Source organism: Alosa sapidissima, chromosome 3, assembly GCF_018492685.1.
Source record: "Alosa sapidissima isolate fAloSap1 chromosome 3, fAloSap1.pri, whole genome shotgun sequence".
Classification (NCBI taxonomy): domain Eukaryota; kingdom Metazoa; phylum Chordata; class Actinopteri; order Clupeiformes; family Clupeidae; genus Alosa; species Alosa sapidissima.
Genome location: NC_055959.1, coordinates 26,566,200 through 26,582,096, shown reverse-complemented (window position 1 = coordinate 26,582,096; position 15,897 = coordinate 26,566,200). Strand labels below are relative to the sequence as shown.

Genomic DNA, 15,897 nt, shown 5'->3' with positions numbered 1-15,897 from the left:
CACTGCCATGCCAATTAAGCTCTTGTGAATTTGAATTTGACATTTGAGGCAAGGCAAGCCACCGAGAGTGAGAGGGGGAGCGAACCGGAAGAGAGGAGACGACTGGAGAGGAGAGATTGAAAGGAAGGAGGGAGGAATACTGAAAGTTTGAAAAGAGAGCAAACATAAAAATGGCTAGATAAGAAGAAAGCAAGAGGGAGATGGAGGTAGTGAGAGAAAGGGAGAGATGGGGAGGAGGGAGGAGGGGGGGGGGGGGAGTTTAATTCAAAGGCCAGGCAGGGAGTCTCTCTCATTTCCTCCAGCTGGCTGTGTTCTAATAAGCGCTATTAGAATCCCCTCTCAGTGTTATTAAAGGCGGAGGACGGCCAGTGTCAACCCAGACCCCCCACTCAGGAGACCAATGGATGTCTGGGAGTGTGTGTGTGCGTGTGTGTGTGCGTGTGTGTGTGTGTGTGTGTGTGTGCGCGCCTGTTTCTCTCTCTCATTCCTTCTTTATTCCTCTCTCTGCATCTCTCTCTCCCCACTGGAAGCCTTGAGACCCTTAGCACCTGATGTTGCCCTCTGCCCACTCCATGGGCCCCCCTGCTGGGCTCCCTCCATGGGCCCCCCTGCCGCCCAGGGGAGCGACCCCACCGACGGCATGCTGCTGTCAGCCTTGTCTCATCCCTCTGAGCGCACCCCCTCCTGCCAAAGCCATGTGATGTCTGTCTCTATCTGTTTTCTTTTTCCTCCTCCTCCTTCTCTCTTTCTCTCTCTCTCTCTCTCTCTTTCCTGACTTGCATGCTCTCTGTCTTTCTCTCTTCTCTAGTTCTCTCTCTTCCCTCTGTTTTGGTCTCGAGCGCCTCGCTCGCTCTGTTCCTCTGAGACTGTGATTATTAGCTGAAGGCAGACAGGGCGCCTTCTTATTTGATCATTAACAGGATGGCAGGGTTTTGCCATGAGGTGTGTGTGTGTGTGTGTGTGTGTGTGTGTGTGTGTGTGTGTGTGTGTGTGTGTGTGTGTGTGTCTGTCTGTCTGTGTGTGAGTCTTTGTGTGTGTCTGTGTGTGTCTGTTGTGTGTGTGTGTGTGTGTGTGTGTGTGTGTGTGTGTGTGTGTGTGTGTTTGTGTATGTGTGTGTGTGTATGCAAAGGAAAGTGAATGTGTGTGAGAGAGAGCCAGACACATAGAAGGATTGAGGCGTGGGATGGGATTGCGCATGTGGACCTGGACGGAGCTAAATCCTGCTGGTGTTACTTTAGCCCAGCAAAAGGTGTGAAATCACCTCTCCAACTCAGAAGGGAAACACACATAACCACACACACACAGCAAAACACACACACACTTGTCCAAATGGCAAAAGTCAGTGCTGGCTCACAGACATTCAGACTTACAGTACCCTCCAGAATTATTGGCACCTCTGCTAAAGTTGACTAAAAACCGGTGTAAAAAATAATCTGTTGGTGATTTATTGTAATCTCGCAATGAACAAAAAATAGGAAAAATCCAACCTTGAAGGGAAGCAATTTTTATTTTGAGAAAAAGGAAAATCTCAAAAAGAAATAAATATTTTTAACAAAAACACAATTATTGGCACCCCTGAAAAATCTTATATACAAAACCGAAAACAGAAAACAATTTATTTAAGTTAATCAGTGTCTGTAAACTTTCAAAAGTAGTTCATGTCTTTCTTTTTCACTATTGTAAGAAAATAAAGTCACACAAAGGCTAAATCCTCTAGTCATTTTTCAACATTGGAAAGACAAGATACACTAAACATAAATAAAAATAAAGTGTGTTGACATTTGTAAGTCAGAGAATGTCTATGAAAACTAGGTACTTTGTTGAAAATGCCTATATGTACAGTTAAAACAATGATTAAAGGTTCTAATCATCTGGAAATGTGACAAACATGCTTGGACAAAGACCCATGGTTATCTTCCCCCACATATAGTATGGAGGATGGTAAGATAAGCAAAACATTCTATAAGAACCACTGTTGGAGACTTACAGACAAAGGCATCATCTTGGGGTCACCAAAGTGACCTCACTACTAACAGATTATTTAGTGGGCATGCCAGGTAAAAGCCTGTCTAGTCATTTAAATACCAATGTAAACGGCAGGAGTTACTGAATGGTCCAGGAAGTGTCTGGAAGTGTGGTCTATTGTTAGCCTGACGAGCCAGACCCACATTAAAATGTAGGGTCTGGGCACTCACTGTTCACAGTGCTCAGTCCGAGGGGCGGGATAATCGGTTGTCTTTCAAATTCCCTCTGCACACAATAGGACAGCGCTATGAGTCCCATGCGTTTTCCCACCAGCGGAACTCGTGTCACACTGTTCGCCAACAGCAACATCCATCTTCTTTGTTTTCAAGTAGCAGGGAATTCAAGCCAAACCGTTGCAACTCTGCCATCAATCATTATGTTAAGCCCGCCTAACGACTCTATACATGATTTGATTGGCCTGATAGAAGTTTAATTTTTCGAGCTCACAAGCCAACGGAGAGTTGCTAGACCAGCCCTGGCAGCAAATTAATTTGCTGCCGCTAGGGTGTGTCTAGATTTCTAGGCTAGTCTATTGTCAGATTAAATGAAAATTGCGCTCTTTGGCTAGAAACACTTTAGGTGTGTTTGCCATATATATGAATAAGAATGACTATACTGAAAAGAACCCCTTGCCTAATGAGAATTATGGTGGAGGGGCTGTGCTATTGTGGGGCTGTTTTTATTCCCAAAAGCCTTGGGAACCTAATTAAGGTGCATCATGAATACCAAGAACAACCTGAACATTTTCAAAGGAAATCTGTCAATCTCTGCCAAGACACTAAAAGTGGGTCATGATTGGATCATTCATCAGGTCAATGAACCAAAAACAAACGTCCAGATCAAAACAAATATGGTTTGCTGAACACAAAATCAAGCTTCGGACATTGCCATCTCAGTCCCCTGATCTAAACTCCATAGAAAAATAGTGGGGTGAGCCAAAGAGGAGAATGCACAAGTGTAGGAATCTGGACGATCTGGGGAGATTTTGTAAAGACGAACGGTCTTAAATCCCTTGCTTTGTATTCTCCAACTTTATGGGGTATCATAGGAGAATATTACAAGCTGTTTTATTGGCAAAGGGAGGCTTAAGAAGGTATTACAAGCAGGGGTGCCAATAATTGTGAGCGACGTGATTTTGTTAAAACATTTATTTCTTTATGAAATTTTCTTTTTTCTCAAAATAAATTGGCTTCCCTTCAAGGTTTGATTTTTTCCTAATTTGTTTCATTGTGAGATTACAATAAATCACCAACAGGTTATTTTCTATTAGTTTTTTAGTCAACTTTAGCAGAGGTGCCAATAATATATAATACAGTAAGGCTCCACCTCATCTTCTCTAGTGATTCTGTGTCCTGAGATGTGTGTGTGTGTGTCTCCCAAGCACTCTAAATTAATATCTGGAACATGCGAGAGGTGGTGATTTTTCAGACATGCCTTTATTTATGTTATGTCAGCCAATCTCAAGGCTCTTGTGTGCATGTTTCTATATATATATATATATATGAGTGTGTGTGTGTGTGTGTGCAGAAGGAAATATCTGATTTTATCTTTAGTTTAATGTGAAAAGGTCAATGACTGAGTGTATACTGTGAGAAAACATTCATAGCTAGAGATATGAGTAGCCTTAAATGTGTGTGTGTGTGTGTGTGTGTGTGTGTGGGTGTGGGTGGGTGTGTGTGTGTCTACATGTGCTTTTTGTTTTTGCTTGTGACAACTGTAGCTCTTTATTGTGTCCTCTCCTGATTCCATTAGCATAATTACTTTAAGGCTCTGGCTTTCGTTCCTCATATACCTGACATGGAGAGAGTGTGCAGATAATTCCTGCTGCTGTTTTTAGTGCCAGACAGATAATTAAATTTCACATTAGTTTAGCTTTTTAATATGCTCATTATCCTGCAGATGTCTTTCTCTAATTTGCATTGGGTGCTCTCTTTAAGGATCCCCCACATACTCATATTGCAGCCGCTGACATGCTTATTGGCATATTGGAGATGGTGGGACCCAGGATCATTATGAAGAGCCCAAGAGCTTATAATAATTGTTAACTATCACTTTAAGCCCAAGCCTCTCATCCTATAGCTAAATCATGTCATGTTCCTCTAAGTGCTCTCCCATCAAACAATCAGGGTTCACCTTTTGTTAAGCCTAATTGGGGCTCATATGTAGTATGTTACCCTATTATATAGTTTTGACATAAATCTAATTGGACTATCCGTCCCTCTGATTGTCTCTGACAGCATCCATTGAAGGTGCCATTCATTATAGTGAGTGGGGCCTCCAGTTATTTTTTTTGTTTATTTTTTTTTTGTCTTTAATCGGTCACCTCTCAGTGGGACTGCTGAGGGAATATTACAAAAGACCAATTTACTCTCACAATTCCTCATTACAAATGCACTCCTGAACACCCTGTGCGTGCGTGTGTGTGTGTGTGAGAGAGAGAGGTGAGAGAGAGAGAGCATAAGGGGAGGATCACAAAAGCCATCAGTCCTCACATGACTGGCGCCGTAATGAGCCTGTATTTAAATATGAGGAAGTCATCTCCCAGAGCAGAGGATTACACCCAGAGAGAGCTCTCCTCTCCAGGCTAGCGTGCTCCTGATCCACACACACACTTTTTTACCCCCTGAGGAGGAAAAGGGAGAGGGAGGTGGAAGGAAAAAAGTGTGTGTGGGGGGGGGGGTTAACCATTTGTGGTATTGTTGCACCAGTACGTAACAGGCCAGTGGACTGCATTTGCCACACTGATGTGTATGTGTTTTCTCTCTCTCTCTCTCTCTCTCTCTCTCTCTCTCTCTCTCACACACACACACACACATGAAGGTGGATCAACAGAGCTGAGGGAGGCTGAAGCAGAATCGTTTTTGGTGACAGAAAATGTCCTCACACACACACACAAGAAGCCCACCAACTGCACCATATCCCTCTCCTGCGGCCTTTAACCTGCCCCCCCCCCCCCCCACACACACACACCTCTGGTGGGAGCAGTGGTTTGCTGGTGTGTGACTGGCACTCGTTAAAGAAGAGAGCACTCACCATGGAGCCCTGGCCTTCTGTGTGTGAGATCCAGTCCTCAACAGGAGAGCAGGGACAACAGGGCTCTCTGCAATGCAATGAGATGCTGTGTGTGTGTGTACTGTGTGCACACGGCATGACCCCGCCATATTGGCATATATTGTGTGCACATTGCATATATTGCATGTACAGCGCCAGATAAGCAGAGCATCCTAAGCAGATTATTTGGTTTCACTCTGTGTTGCGTGTGACCATGTTTACATGCAATAGCAGTTGTTACGAGGAGGCCGAGGAGGAGGCCGAGGCACAGTATCTAAATCCAAGCTACGTTGTCTAGGGTGTGTTTATAGCTGACCTTGGACCGCAACTTAACCTACTGTAAAGGTAAAGCTAAAACTAACCTACACACTTGCCCTATGTGATGTAAAGACGTGGAAGTAGAACCTACCGTGTGTGTGGGTGCAATGTGTGTTGTGTCAGCCTTGGCAGAGCTACAGCAAAAGGTCACTTACCTGTGGCTCTCGCTGACCCGGTGTAGCTCTCTCCCAGCGCGAGTACGAACAGCCCAAGCGTTGCTTCCTAATATGTTCAGTTTTCTTAGTGGTGGTATACAATCCGAAACGTGAAAACGAGACAGGTTCAAATTTACCAGACTGGCACACGCACAGGAGGGATCCCAGGCCGCTAGCCCTTTCCGAAGGCCTGGAAACTAATTGTGAGCCCAGCACTCAGGACAGGTGTCCAATTTAACCTTTAATTATAGCCACAGGTAGACATCACTGAAGCCCCGCCTGTAAGTCAGTGCTTGCTCTACCATGTGACCCTAACCTATCCTAACACTGTATATACCAAGCCCTTATATGCATATATGTGCATATGCTGTGTTCAGCCTCTCAGGTATGTGGTCACTCAAAGAGCAAATTCTAGTCTGGCAAAGGGCTAATGTTTGGCCCTCTGTCGCATGAAATGGCTCTGGAATATCTCAACATATTCATTTATGAATATAAAACTGGCCCCCTGACCAACACTCCCCTGGCGGCGACAGTTGGTTACAAATGCGGGAAGAAAATGTACCCCCGTCTGCCTGCTTTAGTGCTTTCCTGTTTGGTTTTGTTTATGTAAAGCACATTGAATGACCTCTGTGTATGAAATGTGCTATCCTGTCTGTCTGTGTGTCTGTCTGTGTATCTGTCTGTGTGTCTGTCTGTGTGTCTGTCTGTGTATCTGTCTGTGTGTCTGTCTGTGTGTCTGTCTGTGTGTCTGTCTGTCTTATTGTCTGCATACGTGCTGGTGCTCTTTTTATTATTGGTTGTTTTTGAATGTCTGTTCAATACAGTACTGTCTCAGCTCACCCCAGTTCAACTGGCTGGTTCTGGCTCGCTTTTGACTCCTTCTGTTGAAGTGTTTTTGCTCTCTCTATCTCTCTCTCTCTCTCTCTCTCACTCTCTCACTCTCTCTCTATCTCTCTCACTCTCTCTCTCTCTCTCACTCTCTCTCTCTCTCTCTCTCTCTCACTGTGAGGTCACCGTGTCTAAACTCCAGCTTGTCACATCCCTGACCCTTGTTTTTACTCACTTGGTGTGTGTGTGTGTGTGTGTGTGTGTGTGTGTGTGTGTGTGTTTCCCCCTCTCTCTTTCCCTGCTTCTCTCTATCTCTTCCTCCTACTTGCCCATCATGCAGTCTCTTTCGTCCCGTTTCTCCTCCTTCCTCCCTCCTCCTCCTCCTCCTCCTCCTCGTCTCACGGGGGATGACATTATCCCCACTCCAATGGGCCAGCCATGATATTTCATTTCCAAATCACTGTTCAAAAACAAATCTCTAAAGACACACACACACACACACACACACACACACACACACACACACACACACACACACACACACACACACACAACACCATCCTTCTGTATATCACATTCCATCCCTTTCTCCCTGTTTCTGCGACTCTCTCTTTCTCCCTCTCTCTCTCTCTTTCTCTCTCTCTCTCATGTGTGGATGGTGTGGAGGAAGGGGGGGGCAACTTTTACATGACGCCTCTGTAGACGTTTAAGAGGGCTGTCATGTGAGAGACTGGCTTTGTGTTGCACTCAAATGAGAAAGGACATCACTCATTTCCAACCTCAAATTGCCTTGCCTCTCATCCCTGACCCTCTGTAAACAGCCCGACTCAGGGCACACACATGTATGGACAAACACAACACACACACACACACACACACACAAACAAACTCCATTGGCATGCACAGCAGCTATTACATCAACAGACACAAAACACGATTGCCCTTACACACAAAGCTGAACATTCTCTCTCTCACACACACACACACACACACAGTGAACATTCTCACACTTTCTCTTACTGTCTCTGTCTCTCTCTCTCTCACACACACACACACCACACACACACACGGCAAGCTGAAATGACTGGTCCATGAAACGACTAATACTTCTGCCATATGAATCTATTGCTGTGGACACCAGCATTTAAACCATCTTGGCCATCTAGTCTCACCTTAACACGTCTGCAGTCTTTCTCCATGGAGACCATGGCACACAGCTTCCATTGAAATGCATGCGTGTAACACACACACACGCACACACACATGCACACGCACACGCACGCACAGAAACACACACACACATAAACTTCATGAAAACAAGCGAATACCCTGACTGTCCCACTCTACCTCTCCCACTGCCATGCGGTGGTGAAGGTCGGAGGCACCGCTGGGATAGCCCCGGCTCGTTCATTTCTCTTTTAATGCGACAGTAATCAAAAGCCACGCGGTTGCAATCAGGCCCAATTAGCCGGGCCGTAATCGACACCCCCCGCTCTCAACACGTCCGTGATTAGGGGTTAATTGAGTTTGATTGTGATTATTTCGCATTTTGAGATATGAGTGCGTGGGGACAAAATGGCCTGCGCGCGGCGCATGTTTGGCGGCGCTAGTTGTTTTTGTTAGGTCAGCGCACAAAATTGAGTTTAATAGGTGTTCTAGGAGGTTCTCTGGAGCTTTGGTGATTATGACTCGTAACTGTTTGATGAGGGTACGGTAGGGGAAGCTAAATGAGCACATTTTCTAAAGTAGTGTCTCGAAATTACATTTGAGTGAAAGAAAAACAAGGCCATTGTCAAGAAAGAGGAAAGCCTCTCTATTTGAGAGGCAAGGAGCACAATCCTCCTGTAGATTGAGAGCATGAGACCACGGAGGGCAAATTCTTGACAACACTGTGTGCTGTGTTAGCTGGAATGATGAAAAAAAACAGAGGATGTTTGGAATGCTGGAGGTCACCCACATGTAAAGGAAACCTTCAAACCCCAAGAAATGGCGGAGGAGGGAAAAAAAGAGGTGTAAGATGAACAAAGGGCGCTGAAGACGAGTTGTCAAAATTCAAGTGATCCATAAATATGTCGAATTAGACTTTCTTCTGATGGGGTTCACTGCTTTTCCCTGTGAGGTGTGTGTCAACCTCCTCTCTTTTCCCCCCCTCTCTCTTCCTCTCAACGTACACTTTCTGTACCCTGTTCTAGATCCTTCTGGCTTGCCTTCTTCTCTTTTGTCTCCTTCTCTCCTTCTCTCTCTTCTACCCTACACTCTTTCTTATACTTTACTCTTTACTCTCCTTCTACCTCTCCCTCTCTTTTCTCTCTCTATCCTTTGTTCCTTCCAGGTGGAGAGAGCTTATTTTAAAAGGCTGTTTCTGGACAAAAGGTTGAGTGTAAGCCCCGCATAGATGAGCCTCATAAATGTCACCTTATAAATGTTAATGAATATGAATCTGTATTTATACGGTGAACACACACCTATTCTCTCTATCTCTCTCTCTTTCTCTCTCTCTCTCTCTCCTCGCTCTCTCTCTCTCTCTCTCTCTCTCTCTCACACACACACACCTATGCCCACAGCATGGCGACAGTACACTCTGTTTGGGTAAAGAGATGCATGAGGAGGGGTCGAAGGTTAAAGCTTTAACGATGTGCACTGTAATCGCCTGGGCCTCTTCTTCTTCCCTGCTCTCTTCTGCATATTGCAGAAATGTGTGCAGTGTGGAAAAAACACAGAAATGAAAATGGAGGAGCGGGGAGAGGGGAGAGGATGGGAAAAGATGGACAGAGAGAGAGAGAGAGAGAGAGAGGAGAGAGAGAGAGAGAGAGAGAGGAGAGAGAGAGAGAGAGAGAGAGAGAGAGAGAGAGAGAGAGAGAGAGGTTGGAGAAGGGGGAGGTGGGCAGAAACACAAATACATGATGGATAGATAAAAGAAGTAGAGGTGTAGTGGGGGGCCTGTGGGGCAGGAGAGCTGAGACCTGGAAGTGACCGCAGAGGTCAAGAGATCCATCGTACACCTGGAGAGAGTGGATCGCAACCAGAGTGGTATGACAACCAGTCCTTACCATGGGTTAGATAGAGGTGAGAGGAGAAGAACGAATATCAGAGAGAAAGAGAGAGAGAGAGAGAGAGAGAGAGAGAGAGAGAGAGAGAGAGAGAGAGAGAGAGAGAGAGAGAGAGACTGATAGTAAGGGAGAGAGTAATTGGATAGAAAGAGAAGAAAGGGACCAAAAGTGACAGCACTGCAAACAAAGGTGTGGAGATCTGGCCCTCTCTCAACTCCATTAGAATAGTTATTTAAAGATGCTCCGCATATGCCTGCGATGATGGGAAGATTATGATGGTGAAAAAAGATGGGAAAGGGAGGGGTTGAGGGAGAGAAGATGAGACGTGACGAGAGGAGAGAGAGAGATTAATATCCTGCCCTGGCGGCCATACTGCCGATTAATATCCTCTTTACGAGCATTTAAAAAAATATATTAAATAGAAGAGAAAAAGGCATCTTGCTCGCGCATGCCATTCTGCCATTACAGACAACTGGCAGCAGGATGGTGCCAGATGGTACCAATTATGTGGGCATCGCTGATAATAACACAACTGAACTCTGCTTTTAGGAGCTGCCAATTGTATGGGAATTACAGATTTACTGTAGAGGCCCTCGCCAGTGATGGTGGTGGTGGTGGTGGTGTGTGTGTGTATGTGTGTGTGTGTTTGGTGACTGTACCTAGGGCTGTGTTGTGATGGGTACTGCCAATGGAGCAGACAGCGACAACGCAAAATCGCATGCCAGTCACAAGCAGATGGCAGGCGACCTAAAGTCTGCCTGTGCCAATGACATGAGCGCAACAGATGGTTTACAGGTTTACAAAGCCTTCTATGTATGTGTGTGTGTGTGTGTCTGTGTGTGTGTACTGAATGTATGTGTGAAGTGTAGGCTATGTCAGACAAATGTAACAGTTTAAATACATGGCGTGTATGTTGGTGTGGAGAAAAGCTGGTGCCTGCCTAGTGAGAAGAACTCGCATGTAATACAAATATGTCTGCCATGAGTGTGATCTGTAGCCATAAAACGAGCATAGCCTCAGGGATACAACAGGAAATCAGGCAAATGAGTGTTTATCTGACCACTGTGTGTGTGTGTGTGAGAGACAGAAAAGGAGAGGGAGGAGAGGAGTGTAGAGAGAGAGACAGAGAGAGAGAGTGAGAGAGAGAGAGAGAGGAGAGTGTGTGTTAGTGGACTATGTGCGTCCCTCTGCACTCCTATGAATTTTAATTTAATTAAGTCGTAATGCCGCCTCGTTGACCCATCCTGGTGTGGTGGTGATCCCTATGCCGCCTTCCTGAAAGGTTAAATGGGAGAAAATCGTGACATTTGCTCGTGTCCCAGATGCCCCCCCTGTCTGCTTGAGTCTGACAGGGCCGTAGCCACTGACTGCTGGGTGTCATGACATAGCTCCAGGCTCTGCCGGGGAACACTGGAGCCCTATTGCCCTATCAAAGTTTATTTTTTTTCAAATGGATCCTCCATCTTTTAATGAGTGTGGTTGGTGCTGCATGGGTTTTGTCTAGAAATGTCACTACATAGATATCGTTTGTACAGATTTCATGGGCTCTCTGGTGTCTTGTCTTGCGGTGGTTGTTTAGGTTTTGCGTTGGATTTTCAGATTAAAGGGACATGCATTGGTCCCTCTTGTATGTGTAACATAACCCCCCCCCCCCCCCCCCCACACACACACACACACACAGGTGCATGCATACGGTCAGAGGTCAGAGTACACAATTCCTTTACTTAAGAGAAGTATAGAAACACCTTGTCAAATATTACTCCAATTCAAGAGAAAGTTGCTGTCAGATTTTTCAAAAGTACTTGCTTTTAAAAATAAGTATTTTAAGTAGAAGTATTTTCCCTTTTTATTGTATTAGAATGTTTATTAGGTCATTAATAGGGTATACATCCTTTGGTCGGTCATTAAAACATCTGACGTATTTTCATAACTTTGCAACTGTTCAAATGGATGCAATAATATCATTTAAATCATTATTCATTCTCTGTTCACAAATCTAAAACATTTTCACCACTGAATACAAAATCAGCTAATTAGAGTATATTATTTACCGTTTAATGATGTACTGTAGGCTAAAGATCACACCAGACCACTTCTCAATCTCAGTTGCTAACAGGTTCGTCTGGGTTCTGATGAAGAATCTGTTGACACCATCATTACCACAGCCAATTCAGCCAAGTTCAAATTGAATTAATGAGCATTGAAAAAATGAACTGAAAAACTTCAAGATGGCCTATCGCATTATTGCATTTAAAGAATCAAATGTGGTTAAAGTAACGAGTACTCCATGCTCATATTTCAAATGTAGTGGAGTCAAAAGTACAGTATTTGCCTTTCAAATGTAGTGGAGTAAAAGTCACAAGTTTCCAAAAATAGTAATACTCAAGTAAAGTACAGATACTCAAAAATCATACTTAAATATAGTAATCAAGTAAATGTAGTTAGTTACTGTCCACCCCTGGTGTGCACAGATTAAATTGTGTTTTTCTGTGTGTGTGTTCAGGGGTGGAAAAGGGTTAAAGGGGGTATTAATTTTTACCAGAGATTTCAAGCTCCAGCAGTCCCCTCCCAATGAAAGTGTGACCCTATGTGGCCTGATTCCTATTTTGGGGGGAAATCCCAAACATTCTAACATGTCGCAGCCGCTAATCTAAAATCTTCAGTAGTCTGTGTGTGTAAGAGAGGTGCAGAGATCATTCAGAAAACGCAGAGGAAAGAATCAGACACTCATGTGCACATCCAAGATGTAGAAAATATTTTATTTGAAAAGGTACAAAAGAATGCAAAGACCCTTCCCTCCCACACCACCCCATCCATTTTATACATTTCAACAGTTAAGACAGATTTAAGAAGTATTTTGAGTACATTATGCATAATTTAGGCCTTGGAGTACAATTTTGGAACACTAACTTGTACCATGCTCACTATGCTATGTTATGGGGACACATTTTAGACTGTGTTTGTGTCATGGGGACAGTTATTGTGTCTCAGACTCAAAATGTCATTATAAGTGCTGTGCAACACAAACAGAATCCTTGCGAGACATCATTATGCGTGTTTAACTCAGTAATTGTGAAGAAACAGTATAAATGCACTTCCAAAGCAATCTGAAGTGGAACATGGAACAACAGAAGAGCAACTGATAAGAGAGAGACACCTCTAGAATTGTGCATGACTGTTGTCATCAATTCCCTGGAAACTGCCATCAAAAAATTAAGGTCTAATAAAGGTGTAAGAAGTGAAAATGTAAAGAATGGAATTTCACAAATGAAGTGGAGAGAAGTGAGAAGGGAGGTCCGCTCTAGCAATAGTTTTCCAACATTTAGGGATTTTTTTCCTGGCATCTGACTAATTCATTTCTACAGCCATAGTTTGTAAATGTTTGGTAGCACAACAGGTAAATATCACTTACACATATAAATAAATAACACAAACTACTTGTTAAAAAACACTGTTGCACTACTCCTCATCTAGGTCCAAGAATTGTGCAAATTTAGCAACCGTATTGCACTTGGTATAAAAGAGTTCTTTGTCCTATTGGACATAAAACAAGGGACTCTGAATCTCCGGCCTGAGGGGAGGAATATTAGTAATAATATTCATTGATCTGTGTTGTAAATTGCTTTGGATAAAAGTGTTTGTTAAATAATCATAAACATAATAAAGGAACTAATGACCCTCATATCAGTGTAATAGTTTAAAGTCTGATTTTCCAACTTAATTGGCTTCATTTAGGGGAATTGACTAAATACATTTTAGTACAGTAACTTTTGATTTTGTAAATGTAGGGCTATCCTTATTCTTATACATTGCCATTATAAGAAATGTTATTGAATCATATTTGGTACGCTAAACTACAATGGGCTTAGTATACTGTGGTATACTCTGTATACTTTTGGAACTCTGTTTTAGTATAGGCTATTTTCTAAGTTTTGACTACATTGAGTGTACTAAGAGCCCCAATGTCTGCTAAGTATTCCCAGGGTCTCCTGTCCCTCTCCCATCTTTCCATCCCCCTCCACGCCCTTCCTATCTCAGTGGCCAGGAAATCTCGGATGAGTGGACGTACTGTAGCAGTACCCTTGACCAGGTGGCATTAGGTCAAGTACTGCAGTGTGGGGTAAGGCAAGTGCTTGTGAGGCAAAAAAAACAAACAAAAAAAAACTCCATAATGTATCAAAATATTCACCACATCATTTGAAAGAAGACAACACCACTACGGAATAGAATTAGTGAGATATCACCCTCCCTAAATTAAACAAACAAGCGCAAATCATATTTCTGACTCACTTGTGTGCGGGGGATGTGATGCGGTCATGTTCTCAGGCTCTGAACCCCTCCGGTGCAGCGGTGTTCACCTTCACTATAAAATTCACATGGTGTCAAAAATGAGCAGGTTACAATCAGTCCCGTATGATTAAGGTAAGGTAACATTCACCATTCAAGTCTACTAAACTATTAGTTCATATGGATTTAAAAAAATAAAATAAAAATCATGGCTTCTGGTTTTCCTCTACTCTAGAGAACCACTTTCTTTCTCTTTACTGACTTACTCAAGGCAAAGGGGTCCCCGTAGGCCAGGGAGAGGTACCAGCTATCCAGGTCCAGCTTGTACCCTCCTGACCGCACCTCAGGCCTGTGGTGGTCCTCCATGGTGGGTCAGCTCTCACTCCAGCCTGATAAACAGAAGATCCCACAGGAGTGAGCAAATGTAGCCTTGAACTTTGTTTCCAGTGTGGTTCACCATGGGTGGTGCACACTAACACAAAATACTATCATAGGCATAAAACATTTAGGTAATAAAGGCCTTTGCCTTAGATACCTTGCCTTAGACCCATATAGAACAGACACCTTTAAACAACATTGGTACATCTGAAGCAATAAGTTAGCTTAGCTATAGCTGGCCATAACTATAGCCGTATAAGACCAAGGCCCATCTTTCTGCCCTCTGAACTCCTCCTGGGGGTAAGTGAGGTTGGCACGAGTCTCGTCCACTGACCACACGTTCTGCCTTCCTGAACCTTCCCGATGTCACCTTCACTATAAAATTCACAAGGTGTGAAAAGTGAAAGAAGTTACAGTCAGTCCAGAATAGATAACATTTGACTCCCTATCTACAAGGTCTAGTCATGAAGAATGAGATTAAATAGAATACATCCATCCGATGCTCCTCTACTACTGCAGAGAATCACTATCTATCTCATTACTGACTTACTCAGGGCGAAGGGGTCCCCATTGACCAGGGTTGGGTACCAATTATCCAAGTCCAGCTTGTCCTCTCCTGACCGCACCTCAGCCCTGTGGTGGTCCTCCATACACAGATGTGGGTCAGTCAGGCAGCTCTCACTCCAGCCTGATAAACAGAAGATCCCACAGAAGTGAGTCAAGTCAAGTCACTTTATTTGTATAGCACATTGAAAAACAATAGGAGTTGACCCAAAGTGGTTTCATAGGTATGGCAGGGAGGTAATTAATTGTACACATATGGTTATGCTTATGGATGGTTATGGTATTTAGCAGATACTTTTGTCCAAAGTGACATATACATAACAACAAATTTACATTTAACAGTAAAAAAAGTTGGTAAGACTACATTAAGGAGAATAGCGATAATAAACAACAACATCAATTCAATTAATAGCCTAATAAATTAAATAACCACTTATTCTACATAGGTAGAAGAGGAGCCCAGAATTATAATAGGATAAAAGAAATTACTTCTTTAAAACAATAAAAATAAAATAAAGGCATGAGCAAATGTAGCCTTGGACTTTGTTTCCAGTGTGGTTTCACCGTGGGTTGTGCACACTAAGTGTGCACCAGTTAGCTTAGCTATAGTTCTGTAAAACTACAATCCGTAACTATAGTCCTATAAAACAAAGTCCCATCGTTCTTCAATCAGTCCTCTGAAATCACACTCATCCAGGGGGTAAGTGAGATCCACTTGCTCGGCCCAGTCACTGATCTATAAAGAATTTGAACGTGTGAATAAAAAATAGAAATAATTATCCCAGAAAGTCCCAGAAATGTGACTTGAATAGAAGTTAGTTAGTTATTAACGAATAATTGATCAACTTTTAGAATACTTTGAGCACTGATGCAGTCAGCATAGGCCTCTTACATTGTTTGCAGGTAGGGCCTACATTTCATTCCGTTTTCGATGGCAAGCGCAAAACAGCGCCAAAACAACCACCAGTGGACAAAAAGAGTATTACATGTGTACTGTTACGACTCGCCATAGAGAATGAATGGGGAAATTACGGAGGTTATAGTTTGACGATGTCGTACTCCCGTGCGGGCCAGATGCTATATACCACGGACCAACAGGTCAAAGTTGGACATGCATGAATGTTTATTAGCTTTTGACCTGTGCATGCGTTTTTCACAAACGATGTATCACTGGAACCCTTGTCTTTTTCAGCCATATTGGATTTTCTGCCATCTTTGATTTTTTCAAAAGCATTTAAAAG

The 15,897-nt window shown here is 43.4% G+C and overlaps 1 long non-coding RNA gene across 1 annotated transcript; it reads right to left on the bottom strand.

The window, feature by feature from the left end:
- Positions 1-13,406: 13,406 nt before the first annotated feature.
- LOC121704577 lies at positions 13,407-14,080 on the bottom strand. Its single transcript, XR_006030591.1, has 3 exons — positions 13,981-14,080; positions 13,718-13,790; positions 13,407-13,559 (listed from the first exon to the last, which is right to left on the bottom strand). It is a non-coding gene; the product is annotated as an uncharacterized LOC121704577 (long non-coding RNA).
- Positions 14,081-15,897: the final 1,817 nt, after the last annotated feature.